General features: G+C 40.4%; 1 pseudogene across 1 annotated transcript; it reads left to right on the forward strand.

Annotated features, from left to right (window-relative positions):
* Window positions 1–37: 37 nt before the first annotated feature.
* LOC149164558 (protein KINESIN LIGHT CHAIN-RELATED 2 pseudogene) lies at window positions 38–2,770 on the forward strand (annotated as a pseudogene). Its single transcript, XR_016260072.1, has 2 exons — window positions 38–380; window positions 2,401–2,770. The product of XR_016260072.1 is annotated as a protein KINESIN LIGHT CHAIN-RELATED 2 pseudogene (transcript).
* The last annotated feature ends 12,397 nt before the right edge of the window (window positions 2,771–15,167 follow it).

Consider the following 15,167-nt stretch of genomic DNA (forward strand, 5'->3'; position numbering starts at 1 on the left):
AGCGGAACCTGAACATGCTTTGGGTTTTCTTCATAAGGCATTGGAAGCCTTGCGTGATTCTCCTAGTCAACAGAGTGTGATAGTAGGCATTGAAGCACAAATGGGTGTTGTATACTCTGTCTTGGGGAAGAATGCTGAGGCACGAGATTTGTTAAGGAATGTTATCGCAAAATTGAGGGCTAGTGGGGAGATGAGATCTGTCTTCTTTGGCATTGTTTTGAACCAAATGGGACTGGCTTGTGTTCAGTGCTATGTTATAAATGAAGCTGCAGATTTGTTTGAAGAATCAAGGTTGATTTTGGAAGAGACTTGCGGTCCCTATCATCCCGATATGCTTGCGGTCTATAACAATCTTGTTGAATGTATGATGCAATAGGCAGGTAAATAAATTTAAACTTTTTATTGAATTGCCTCCATGGTGGTAAATGTATTTTGATTTTGGTTATGAGCTCATTGTTTCATCATAAATCCAAGATTTTTAGGCATTCACATTCTCATGGTGGCTTGGGAGGTCTGCACAAGTTTCTTAGGAATTTTGAATCATTTTCAATGATTTCACTCATAGACTGGTTGAAAAATAAAAACTTATTGATGGTTGTTTTAGTATCTGCATATCTTTTTAATCTCTTGAGATTCTCATTCAACCAATTATGCTAAAAACTGTACAATTGCAATTGTAGTTTGATTTTGATTCTGAGTTCATTGCTTCAACATAAATCCAAGCTTTTTAGGCATTCACATTCTCATGGTGGCTTGGGAGGTATGCACTAGTTTCTTAGGAATTTTGAATCATTTTCGATGATTTCACTCATAGACTGGTTGAAAAATAAAAACTTATTGATGGTTGTTTTAGTATTTGCATGTCTTTTTAATCCCTTGAGATTCTCATTCAACCCATTATGCTAAAACCTGTACAATTGCAATCCATTTTCATTGTGATCTGGTTTTTTGGCTTTAAAGTGTACTGTAGTCATGGGGTTTCTTAGCTCTTATGTATTAAAGCATACCAAGATAGTTTCACTTATCCGTTCTCAATCACTGAAATTTTGTCTTTGGCTCATTGCATAAAAGAATAAACCCTCTGAGATCTTCAACCAGAAAGCAGTTTTCAGAAGAAATAGAGCTAACCTATAGAAAATTTACTATATTATAAATAGAAAAGTGCATTGGCAAATCTAAGTGCAAAAGCTGCAAGTTAAACAAACTACAATTTTTTCTCTTTATATTGGCATTGCTTTGTGTTGGTGATCATATCTGAAAGGCTTGTTCTAGATATATTATAAGGCATGGTTAAGCAGAGCTTGAACATACTTTGGGTCTTCTTCATAAGGCGTTGGAAGCCTTGCGTGATGCTCTTGGTCAACAGAGTGTGATAGCAGGCATTGCCTGAACAGACTTTGGGTCTTCTTCATAAGGCATTGGAAGCCTTGCGTGATGCTCTTGGTCAATAAAGTGTGATAGCAGGCATTGAAGCACATATGGGTGTTGTATACTCTGCCTTCAGGAAGCATGCTGAGGCACGAGATTTTTTAAGGAACGCCATTGCAAAAGTGAGGGCCAGTGGGGAGATGAGATCTGTCTTCTTTCGCATTTTTTTGAACCAGATGGGACTAGCTTGTGTGCAGTGCTATGTTATAAATGAAACTGCAGATTTTTTTGAAGAATGAAGGTTGATTTTGGAAGAGATTTCTTGTCCCTATCATCCTGATAAGCTTGTGGTCTGTAGCAATCTGGCTAGAACCTATGATGCAATGGGTAGGTGAATGAATTTGAACTGTTTATTGAATTGCCTCCATGGTGGTAATTGTAGTTTGCTTTTGATTCTGAGTTCATTTATTCAACATAAATCCAAGCTTTTTAGGCATTTACATTCTCATGGTGGCTTACAAGGTTTGAACAAGTTTCTTAGGAATTTTAAATCATTTTCGATGATTTCACTCATAGATGGGTTGAAAAATAAAAACTTATTGATGGTTGTTTTAGTATCTGCATGTCTTTTCCATCCATTGAGATTCTAAGTCAACCAATTATGCTGAAGTGCAAGAAATTTTTTCATGGGTAAACATAACAGGTCCATTAGTTTGCCTCTGCATAGCATGAAGTCCTTAAAGTTTTCAATGAATCCATTATACAGAAGCATTTTCCCTGTGCTTTTTCTTTTCAACTAGTCTAGCCATCCTCACTTCACCTCAAATCAGTTCTTCATGCTCACAAATTGTTCCATGTACTAATTAGCAAAATTTCAGTGGAACATTCACCATTATATTTTACATTTATGTTGTTTCTCTATATATATTTGTCATTCTACAAATTCATAATTTTTTTTTACTAAATTATACTTTGGTATTGCATTCCTTTATAAATTTCTTTTTGAAATGAATAACTTCATCTCATGTACAGGTTGTATGATGCAATTGGTGTAATGGAGCATGTGGTAGGAATTAGAGAAAAGAAACTTGAACAAAGTGTGATAGCAGGCATTGAAGCACAGATGGGTGTTGTGTACTTTGCCTTGGGGAAGCATGTTGAGGCACAAGATTTGTTAAGGAATGCCATTGCAAAATTGAGGGCTAGTGAGGAGATGAGATTTGTCTTCTTTGGAATTTTTTTGAACCAAATGGCATTGACTTGTGTGCAGTGCTATGCTATAAATGAAACTGCAGATTTTTTTGAAGAATCAAAGTTGATTTTGGAAGAGATTTCTTGTCCCTATCATCCTGATACGCTTGTGGTCTGTAGTAACATAACCTGGCTAGAACATATGATGTAATGGGCAGGTGAATGAATTTAAACTTTTTATTGAATTGCCTCCATGGTGGTAATTGTAGTTTGATTTTGTTTCTAAGTTCATTTTTTCAACATAAATTCAAGCTTTTTAGGCATTCACATTCTCATGGTGGCTTGGGAGGTCTGCACAAGTTTCTAAGGAATTTTAAATCATTTTCGATGATTTCACTCATAGACGGGTTGGAAAATAAAAACTTATTGATGGTTGTTTTAGTATCTGCATGTCTTTTTCATCCCTTGAGATTCTTAGGAAATCCATTATGCTGAAGTGCAAGAATGTTTTTCGTGGGTCAACATAACAGGTCCATTAGTTTGCCTCTGCATAGCCTCAAGTCCTCCAACTTTTCAATGAATCCATTATATTGAGGCATTTTCCCTATGTTTTTCGATATATTATAAGGCACGGTTAAGCGAAGCCTCAACATGCTTTGGGTCTTCTTCATAAGGCGTTGGAAGCCTTGCGCGATGTTCCTGGTCAACACAGTGTGATGGCAGGCATTGAAGCACAAATGGGTGTTGTATACTCTGCGTTGGGGAAGCAAGCTGAGGCACGAGATTTATTAAGGAATGCCATTGCAAAATTGAGGGCTAGTGGGGAGATGAGGTCTGTTTTCTTTGGCATTTTTTTGAACCAAATGGGACTGGCTTGTGTGCAATGCTATGCTATAAATGAAGCTGCAGTTTTTTTTGAAGAATCAAGGTTGATTTTGGAAGAGATTTCTTGTCCCTATTAGGCTGATACGCTTGTGGTCTATTGCAATCTGGCTGGAATGTATGATGCAATGGGCAGGCGAATGAATTTAAACTTTTTATTGAATTGCCTCCATGGTGGTAATTGTAGTTTGATTTTGATTCTGAGTTCAATTATTCAACATAAATCCAAGATTTTTAGGCATTCACATTCTCATGGTGGCTTACAAGGTCTACCCAAGTTTCCTAGGAATTTTAAATCATTTTCGATGATTTCACTCATAGACGGGTTGTTAAAATTGGCAAATAGGGCCAAACTCCATGTTGTTCACCTCATTTATGGCAACAGATATTTTTCCTAGATTCCTCTTGTTGAGAGGTGTAGGATTGATCTAAAGATCATCCGATCCCGACAAGTATTTATGGAGATATGAATTTATTTGTATTTACTTGACAAATTGTCAAGGTCGGCCAGTAGTTAAATGTGCGGCACACATGCCCAGTGAATCATATAAATACAAGAGAGTTTGATTCATTTTCTAATCATCTCATCTCCACATCTCTTCTCTCTCCTAGTCTCTTGGGTATGCATAGGAGGAAGAAGACTCTCTCACGTGGGAAGAAGAAAGAGGACGCAGTTAGGACAACAAGCTGTGACATGGAAGGAGGACGCAGGAAGGTACAACAACACGTTTTGGGTGCTAGAGGACTGCGTTGACCAGCATATAGGCTCCCTTGATTGCGGATTTGTGTGGGGAGTCTCTCTCTTGCTAGCCGCAGTTCAGATCAGCCTTGTTGACCTCTGTTTGACCACTGTTTTGGGGCAGCGTTGACTAGTTAGGGCTGACTGCAGGAGCTGATATATTGACTGCTGTTTTGACCATGTTTTGAGGACTGTTTTGGGCTGCTACTTATTGCTGTTGAAGACCGAGTTCTTCAATTTGACTAGAAGTCAATCTAGGGTTGTTTGACTAAGTTTGACTTTGCTGATCTAGGGTTTGCTGCTGCTAATATAAAATTACAGAATTATGATTTTGTACTATTTCTCTCTGTTGAACTATTGAAGATAAAAGAATATTTGATCAAACGATTTCCCCGCATTGGGGTTTGTCCCTGGCTAGCCGCCATATTTTGTGTCTCTTGTCTTGGCTTGTTTTCTATTGATCATTTATTGTTCTATTTACACTTTACTTAATGTATATATGATTTCTAATCTGTGGCTAATAAGAATAAAAGAAATAAATTGCTCCAAGCATAGAACATACCATAAATTAACATGGTATCAGAGCTGAGGTGAAGACAAAGCCCCAACAAGAGCAAGAGCAAGAGCAATCATCGAAGGCTGTTGAAGCAATCTTAAGGAAGTCATGGGGTCCTCAGCACACTTCCCCGCTGAAGACAAACTGCTTGAGAAGTCTGACTATCACGGATGGAAGATGTCTCTCGATCTAACATTGGAAGAGTAGGAAGTGTTGGACCATGTGAGAGGCAGAATCGTTGAGCCTCCATCAAATGCATCCGCTATTGCTAGAAGCAAGTGGACCAAGGGAGAAGTCAAAGTAAGGAAGATCATCTGAGACTCTATCGACAAGTGCCTGGTGGCCTATGTTTCCGAGCTGACCACCTCCAAGGAAATCTACGATAGACTTGTGAGTTTATTTAAAGTTAATGATGCAAATCAAGTTTTGTTCCTTAGAAATAAGCTAAAGGAAATTAAGAAGGGCAAAGATGAGAGTATGCAAGCATATTTCTTAAGGATCACCAAGATCAAGAATGATCTCCTATCTATTGGGGAAGTAGTTCTTGACAGGGAAATAACACTCACAACTCTTGGAGGACTGCCATTTGAATGGTATATATTCAGGACTACTCTTCTCAACAATAATGCAATTCTTGGATTTGAGGAATTGATGGCAAGATGAATTCAAGAAGAAACAAGGATGGCAGAGGTAAAAGAAATGTCGGAAATCAAGGAAGAGGACAACCCTTCAAGAAGGCAAGAAACTCTAGGTATGAATCTAACGTTGTTAACAATAAGCAAGATGAATATTATCTACCAGCGGCCCTCTCTACTATTGCTCCCCCGGACTTGCTGGGAAAATGGCTTATTGATAGTGGTGCCTCACTGGTTACAAAGAAGTTCTCTCTAATATGATAGAGAAGGAGACCAACCTGGAAATTGTTCTTGGGGACAACTCAAAATATCCCATGAAAGGCATAGGGAATGTCACTCTTCAATTGAATAAGGGAAATACAATTCATTTACAAGAAGTATAATACGTACCTGATTTCAAAAAGAACCTGGTGTCCATTTCGGCAATGGAAGACAAACGCTACAAGGTGGCCTTCATCGATGCCAAGGTACGTGTATGGAAAATGAACTTTAAAGATGCTTTCACTCTTAGATTTCGAGTTGATTCATTATATCAGGTCGGAGGAAGTCCTCTGGGTATCATGTCTTGTGACACATCTCTTCAGTGCGAAATATGGCATTGGAGGTCTGCTCACCTTCATTATAAAGCTCTACCCGATGTGAGAAAAATGGTGACCGAAATGCCGGAGTTTAGATTAGAGCAAGGAGGTGTATGTCTGGGATGTGTTGAAGGAAAGCTCAAAAGGGGACCATTCCCCTCAAGCCAAAGCAAGACCTCCGATATATTGCAGTTGGTTCACTCAGACATATTCGGTATGATGCCTGTGAACTCCTTGGGAGGATATTTATATTACCTCACTTTTACAGATGATTATTCTCGCAAGACTTGGATATACTTCTTGAAAAGAAGGATGAAGTGTTCTCCTAGTTTCGTCACTTCAAAGCCTTGATCGAGAATCAAACCGAAAAAAAGATTAAGATCTTAAGGACTGATAATGGGATTAAGTATGGATCCAATGAGTTTCATGAATTTTGCAAAGAGGCTGGCATTAAGAGGGAGACTACTACACCATATACTTCTGAGTAAAATGGTGTGGCGGAAAGGAAGAATCGTACGATTGTGGAAGCTGTCCGTGCTATTCTCCATGATCAAAGACTTACGAAGTTTCTATGCGTTAGAGCTGCAAATATTGCCGTATATGTACAAAATTGATGCCCCCATCAAGCATTGTGTTCCAAGACTCCCGAAAAAATGTTCACTGGTAAGAAACCTGATGTATCTCATTTTAGAATTTTTGGAAGTCTTGTATATTTTCATGTGCCAAAGGAGAAAATGAATAAATTGGGTGCATCTGGAAAAAAAGGAATCTTCATGGGCTATAGCGAAAATATTAAGGGCTATACAATCTATGTGGCTGGTCAAAGGGAAGTCGAGATTAGCCATGATGTCACCTTTGACGAAGATATGGCTCTTAGCAAAGTTGACAATCTTGCTACTTTAAGGGAATCTAAAGAAGCTGACACCTGGGAACCGAAGGAAAAGGAATATGAGATGATGCTCGATGTGGAAGAACCTATGGTCTTATTAATCCCCCTTCGTAAGAGCCCTCCTCTTCTAGGAAGAGGCCTTCATGGCTTAGGGGGACACTTGATGACGCTGAAGGGCACGTTGCACCCAGGGGAATGTTCCAGGAAGGTAAGAAGCCGACCAGGTTAAGGGATACTTGACCATCATGAGCACGATCATCCAAAATGAGCCTTCGTCATTCACAGAAGTTGTCAAGCATCAAGTATGGAAGGATGCTATGATTGAGGAATATGAGTCCATCATGAAAAACGATGTCTGGGATGTGGTCCCCAGACCCTAGGACAAAGTAGTTGTCACTTCGAAATGGCTTTACAAGATAAAGTATGCAGTTGATGGAAGTGCAAAAAAGTATAAGGTTCGTTTTGTCGCTTGTGGCTTCTCTCAAAAGAAGGTAGAGACTATGACAAGATATTTGCACCTGTTGCCCGATATACCACCATCCACTCGATCATAGCCCTTGCTGCTTCGCAATGATGGAACCTACATTAGATGGATGTCAAGATTGTGTTCTTGCATGGTTCGATCAAAGAAGAGGTCTATGTGGAGCAACCCGAAGAATTTGAGATTCATGATTGAGAATCTCATGTGTGTGCAGGTTGAAGAAGGCCCTTTACGGGCTGAAGCAAGCACCTCGAGCGTGGTATGAGAAGATTGATAGCTACTTGATGAAGCTGGGATTCACTGGGAGTGAAGCCAACCCTAATCTTTACTTTAAGGTTGAAGATGACAATCCTCTCATACTGGTGCTATATGTTGACGACCTCTTTCTAACAGGGGCAGACCCTCTCATTCACAAATGTAAGAGGGAGTTGGCTTCTGAGTTTGAGATGGACCTAGGACTACTGCACTATTTCTTAGGACTAGAAGTTTGGCAAAAGCCAGGGGAGATTTTCCTATCTCAAGGAAAATATGTGGTGAAGATTTTGGAGAGATTCGGTATTGTGGATTGCAAGCCCGTAACTACCTTGATGGAGTTTGACTTCAATAAGTTAAGTGGTAGTGCTGCCGAACCTGTTTTATGAAATGCTACCAAGTATCGTCAACTCGTCGGAGCATTGATGTTCTTGGTGAACTCATGTCTGGATATATGCTTTGCAGTCAACATGTTGAGTCAACATATGGTTGAGCCTCACCACACGCATTGGATTGGTGCCAAGAATTTGTTGATATATCTTTGTGGCATAATGACTCATGGGTTGAGATACACTACCGGAGATGTCAGACTACTTGGATATATCGGACGCTGATTGGGTAGGCAGTGTGGTGGAATGAAAGAGCACTTACGAGTGTTGTTTCTCTTTGGGATCTTCCTCAATATCCTGGATGACCAGGAAGCAGAAGTCAGTGGCTTTGAGCATCGCCAAGGCAGAGTACATCGCTGCTAGCATGGCCTCTTGTGAGGCGGTCTGGTTGCAAAATCTCTTTAGTGAGCTGTTTGGATTTACATTGGATACCACCGTGATCTTGTGTGACAACCACAATGGGATTCATCTTTCAGAGAATCCCGTATTTCAGCCCTATTGCTCCCCGCTGCACCATATCCTGAATATAGTGGTACCTCGATAGGAATTTTAAATCATTTTCGATGATTTCACTCATAGACGGGTTGTTAAAATTGGCAAATAGGGCCAAACTCCATGTTGTTCACCTCATTTATGGCAACAGATATTTTTCCTAGATTCCTCTTGTTGAGAGGTGTAGGATTGATCTAAAGATCATCCGATCCCGACAAGTATTTATGGAGATATGAATTTATTTGTATTTACTTGACAAATTGTCAAGGTCGGCTAGTAGTTAAATGTGTGGCACACATGCCCAGTGAATCATATAAATACAAGAGAGGTTGATTCATTTTCTAATCATCTCATCTCCACATCTCTTCTCTCTCCTAGTCTCTTGGGTATGCATAGGAGGAAGAAGACTCTCTCACGTGGGAAGAAGAAAGAGGACGCAGTTAGGGCAGCAAGCTGTGACATGGAAGGAGGACGCAGGAAGGTACAACAACACGTTTTGGGTGCTAGAGGACTGCGTTGACCAGCATATAGGCTCCCTTGACTGCGGATTTGTGTGGGGAGTCTCTCTCTTGCTAGCCGCAGTTCAGATCAGCCTTGTTGACCTCTGTTTGACCACTGTTTTGGGGCAGCGTTGACTGGTTAGGGCTGACTGCAGGAGCTGATATATTGACTGTTGTTTTGACCATGTTTTGAGGACTGTTTTGGGCTGCTACTTATTGCTGTTGAAGACCGAGTTCTTCAATTTGACTAGAAGTCAATCTGGGGTTGTTTGACCAAGTTTGACTTTGCTGATCTAGGGTTTGCTGCTGCTGATATAAAATTACAGAATTCTGATTTTGTACTATTTCTCTCTGCTGAACTATTGAAGATAAAAGAATATTTGATCAAAGGATTTCCCCGCATTGGGGTTTGTCCCTGGCTAGCCGCCATATTTTGTGTCTCTTGTCTTGGCTTGTTTTCTATTGATCATTTATTGTTCTATTTACACTTTACTTAATGTATATATGATTTCTAATCTGTGGCTAATAAGAATAAAAGAAATAAATTGCTCCAAGCATAGAACATACCATAAATTAACATGGTATCAGAGCTGAGGTGAAGACAAAGCCCCAACAAGAGCAAGAGCAAGAGCAATCATCGAAGGCTGTTGAAGCAATCTTAAGGAAGTCATGGGGTCCTCAGCACACTTCCCCGCTGAAGACAAACTGCGTGAGAAGTCTGACTATCACGGATGGAAGATGTCTCTCGATCTAACATTGGAAGAGTAGGAAGTGTTGGACCATGTGAGAGGCAGAATCGTTGAGCCTCCATCAAATGCATCCGCTATTGCTAGAAGCAAGTGGACCAAGGGAGAAGTCAAAGTAAGAAAGATCATCTGAGACTCTATCGACAAGTGCCTGGTGGCCTATGTTTCCGAGCTGACCACCTCCAAGGAAATCTACGATAGACTGGTGAGTTTATTTAAAGTTAATGATGCAAATCAAGTTTTGTTCCTTAGAAATAAGCTAAAGGAAATTAAGAAGGGCAAAGATGAGAGTATGCAAGCATATTTCTTAAGGATCACCAAGATCAAGAATGATCTCCTATCTATTGGGGAAGTAGTTCCTGACAGGGGAATAACACTCACAACTCTTGGAGGACTGCCATTTGAATGGTATATATTCAGGACTACTCTTCTCAACAATAATGCAATTCTTGGATTTGAGGAATTGATGGCAAGATGCATTCAAGAAGAAACAAGGATGGCAGAGGTAAAAGAAATGTCAGAAATCAAGGAAGAGGACAACCCTTCAAGAAGGCAAGAAACTCTAGGTATGAATCTAACGTTGTTAACAATAAGCAAGATGAATATTATCTACCAGCGGCCCTCTCTACTACTGCTCTCCAGGACTTGCTGGGAAAATGGCTTATTGATAGTGGTGCCTCACTGGTTACAAAGAAGTTCTCTCTAATATGATAGAGAAGGAGACCAACCTGAAAATTGTTCTTGGGGACAACTCAAAATATCCCATGAAAGGCATAGGGAATGTCACTCTTCAATTGAATAAGGGAAATACAATTCATTTACAAGAAGTATAATACGTACCTGATTTCAAAAAGAACCTGGTGTCCATTTCGGCAATGGAAGACAAACGCTACAAGGTGGCCTTCATCGATGCCAAGGTACGTGTATGGAAAATGAACTTTAAAGATGCTTTCACTCTTAGATTTCGAGTTGATTCATTATATCAGGTCGGAGGAAGTCCTCTGGGTATCATGTCTTGTGACACATCTCTTCAGTGTGAAATATGGCATTGGAGGTCTGCTCACCTTCATTATAAAGCTCTACCCGATGTGAGAAAAATGGTGACCGAAATGCCGGAGTTTAGATTAGAGCAAGAAGGTGTATGTCTGGGATGTGCTGAAGGAAAGCTCAAAAGGGGACCATTCCCCTCAAGCCAAAGCAAGACCTCCGATATATTGCAGTTGGTTCACTCAGACATATTTGGTATGATGCCTGTGAACTCCTTGGGAGGATATTTATATTACCTCACTTTTACAGATGATTATTCTCGCAAGACTTGGATATACTTCTTGAAAAGAAGGATGAAGTGTTCTCCTAGTTTCGTCACTTCAAAGCCTTGATTGAGAATCAAACCGAAAAAAAGATTAAGATCTTAAGGACTGATAATGGGATTAAGTATGGATCCAATGAGTTTCATGACTTTTGCAAAGAGGCTGGCATTAAGAGGGAGACTACTACACCATATACTTCTGAGTAAAATGGTGTGGCGGAAAGGAAGAATCGTACGATTGTGGAAGCTGTCCGTGCTATTCTCCATGATCAAAGACTTACGAAGTTTCTATGGGCTGGAGCTGCAAATATTGCCGTATATGTACAAAATTGATGCCCCCATCAAGCATTGTGTTCCAAGACTCCCGAAAAAATGTTCACTGGTAAGAAACTTGATGTATCTCATTTTAGAATTTTTGGAAGTCTTGTATATTTTCATGTGCCAAAGGAGAAAATGAATAAATTGGGTGCATCTGGAAAAAAAAGGAATCTTCATGGGCTATAGCGAAAATATTAAGGGCTATAGAATCTATGTGGCTGGTCAAAGGGAAGTCGAGATTAGCCATGATGTCACCTTTGACGAAGATATGGCTCTTAGCAAAGTTGACAATCTTGCTACTTTAAGGGAATCTAAAGACGCTGACACCTGGGAACCGAAGGAAAAGGAATATGAGATGATGCTCGATGTGGAAGAACCTATGGTCTTATTAATCCCCCTTCGTAAGAGCCCTCCTCTTCTAGGAAGAGGCCTTCATGGCTTAGGGGGACACTTGATGACGCTGAAGGGCACGTTGCACCCAGGGGAATGTTCCGGGAAGGTAAGAAGCTGACCAGGTTAAGGGATACTTGACCATCATGAGCACGATCATCCAAAATGAGCCTTCGTCATTCACAGAAGTTGTCAAGCATCAAGTATGGAAGGATGCTATGATTGAGGAATATGAGTCCATCATGAAAAACGATGTCTGGGATGTGGTCCCCAGACCCTAGGACAAAGTAGTTGTCACTTCGAAATGGCTTTACAAGATAAAGTATGCAGTTGATGGAAGTGCAGAAAAGTATAAGGTTCGTTTTGTCGCTTGTGGCTTCTTTCAAAAGAAGGTAGAGACTATGACAAGATATTTGCACCTGTTGCCCGATATACCACCATCCACTCGATCATAGCCCTTGTTGCTTCGCAATGATGGAACCTACATCAGATGGATGTCAAGATTGTGTTCTTGCATGGTTCGATCAAAGAAGAGGTCTATGTGGAGCAACCCGAAGAATTTGAGATTCATGATTGAGAATCTCATGTGTGTGCAGGTTGAAGAAGGCCCTTTACGGGCTGAAGCAAGCACCTCGAGCGTGGTATGAGAAGATTGATAGCTACTTGATGAAGCTGGGATTCACTGGGAGTGAAGCCAACCCTAATCTTTACTTTAAGGTTGAAGATGACAATCCTCTCATACTGGTGCTATATGTTGACGACCTCTTTCTAACAGGGGCAGACCCTCTCATTCACAAATGTAAGAGGGAGTTGGCTTCTGAGTTTGAGATGAAGGACCTAGGACTACTGCACTATTTCTTAGGACTAGAAGTTTGGCAAAAGCCAGGGGAGATTTTCCTATCTCAAGGAAAATATGTGGTGAAGATTTTGGAGAGATTCAGTATGGTGGATTGCAAGCCCGTAACTACCTCGATGGAGTTTGACTTCAATAAGTTAAGTGGTAGTGCTGCCGAACCTGTTTTATGAAATGCTACCAAGTATCGTCAACTCGTCGGAGCATTGATGTTCTTGGTGAACTCCTGTCTGGATATATGCTTTGCAGTCAACATATGGTTGAGCCTCACCACACGCATTGGATTGGTGCCAAGAATTTGTTGAGATATCTTTGTGGCATAATCACTCATGGGTTGAGATACACTACCGGAGATGTGAGACTACTTGGATATATCGGACGCTGATTGGGTAGGCAGTGTGGTGGACCGAAAGAGCACTTACGAGTGTTGTTTCTCTTTGGGATCTTCCTCAATATCCTGGATGACCAGGAAGCAGAAGTCAGTGGCTTTGAGCATCGCCAAGGCAGAGTACATCGCTGCTAGCATGGCCTCTTGTGAGGCGGTCTGGTTGCAAAATCTCTTTAGTGAGCTGTTTGGATTTACATTGGATACCACCGTGATCTTGTGTGACAACCACAATGGGATTCATCTTTCAGAGAATCCCGTATTTCATGATTGCTCCAAGCATATTGATATCAGGTACCACTATATTCAGGATATGGTGCAGCGGGGAGCAATAGGGCTCCAATATATCGGTACAGATGAACATATCGCCAACATTTTGACGAAGCCCCTGGGAAAGGTCAAATTCTTGACTTTCTGAGAACGACTTCTTGTCGTTCAGAGACCCTCTTATGAGGGTCGAGTATGATGTATTGAGCTCTTGGAGTTCTAGGGGGGTGTGGGGTACTTCTTGGAGTGACATGCGACCATAGGGTGACTCACCATCCCCTAGTGGTGCACTATGTACAGGGTGAAAGGTTCAACCTTCCCTTGTGACACCCCGTGGCGATTGTAGGACATGATGATTAGTTTTCCTGTGGGCTAGGATGATTAGTTCTCCGTGGCGACTGTAGGACAAAATGATTAGTTCTCCTGTGGGTCAGGATGATTATTTTTCTTGTGGCGACTATTGTACAAGATGATTCGTTCTTCTGTGGACAGGATGATTAGTTCTCCTGTCGAGGCATCCTACCCATGCAGTTTGGGACTCATGGGAAGTACCTCTCATCTGATCAATGAGTAGGGAAATGGGGTTAGGGACCATTAGTAGTACTATCGATGGACACATTGTTGTATCTACCATACTCCCTATGCTAGGATGGCCTCCATTGATCTGGGATCAGTGAGAGTGGTATGAGACACTCTGAGACCGACTTCGGGTCAGTGGAGGATGGTATGATACATCCTCGATCATTTCTTTTTCTTCATAGTTCGAGTAGAGCAGAGTAGGGCCAAGCTGTGCAGGGCAATGCATTTTATGGCTGGGATAGTAGCAACGGTCAAACAAATTGCAGATGGAGTTCTCCCTAGTTGAGAGGGAGTGTTAAAAATGGCAAATAAGGCCAAACTCCATGTGGGTCACCTCATTTATGGCAGCTAACATTTTTCCTAGATTCCTAGATTCCTCTTCACTTTACCTCAAATCAGTTCTTCACACTCACAAAATGTTCCAGGTACTAATTAGCAAAATTTCAGTGGAAAATTCACCATTATATTTTACATTTATGTTGTTTCTCTATATATATTTGTCATTATACAAATTCACAAGACTTTTTTAGTAAATTATACTTTGGTATTGCATTCCTCTATAGATTTCTTTTTGAAATGAATAACTTTATCTCATGGACATGTTGGATGATGCAATTGGTGTAATGGAGCATGTGGTAGGAATTAGAGAAAATAAACTTGACATAGAAAACACAGATGTGGATGTCGATGTTGAGAAACAGAGGCTGAGAAAGCTCTTGAAAGAAGCTGGCAAAGCTAAAAGTTGGAAGACAAAATCCCTTCAAAGCGTACCAAGTTCCCAAAATAAGAAAAAGTAAGACACTAAAGGGTATGATGATAATCCATAAGATCATCTACTGTATGGAAATTGATTAAATTAGAAGATATATCTGCATTGTTCTTTTGTGACAGATTGTTGTTGGACCATGAAGAGTCTAATAAAGGACTAATCTAACTGGAAACTGCGGGTTTTCAAGGTTCCTAGAGTATATTTATAAATTTTTTGATTGATTTGGAAATTGCATACTTCATTATATAAAATATTTCATTAAACAAAATAGCATGAGGGGATACCTAATAAGGACAGAGTTACATTCAGTGCCCAAGTTTGGCTAGCGTAAAATAGAGAGAAACCTAAAAAAATGTTCTTAGAAAAAGTGGTCTATTTGAAGTTTGAACTTGTATCTAATGGCCTCAGGATGGGCCAAGTGTTCCTACTATTCTATCTTTTGATGATGTGGTTTTAAACAACATTTCTTTGAACAAGGATTGGATTTGTTGAGATTCTTCATTGTCTAAACATTGTCATTATCGTAACGATTTTACAAAAATTGTACAATTGCAACCCATTTTCATTGTGATTTGGTCTGTTGGCTTTAAAGTGTACTG

This window comes from Pinus tabuliformis, chromosome 5_1 (genome assembly GCF_031772625.1).
Source record: "Pinus tabuliformis cultivar Carrire ecotype Pingquan chromosome 5_1, CPIR1, whole genome shotgun sequence".
Taxonomy (NCBI): domain Eukaryota; kingdom Viridiplantae; phylum Streptophyta; class Pinopsida; order Pinales; family Pinaceae; genus Pinus; species Pinus tabuliformis.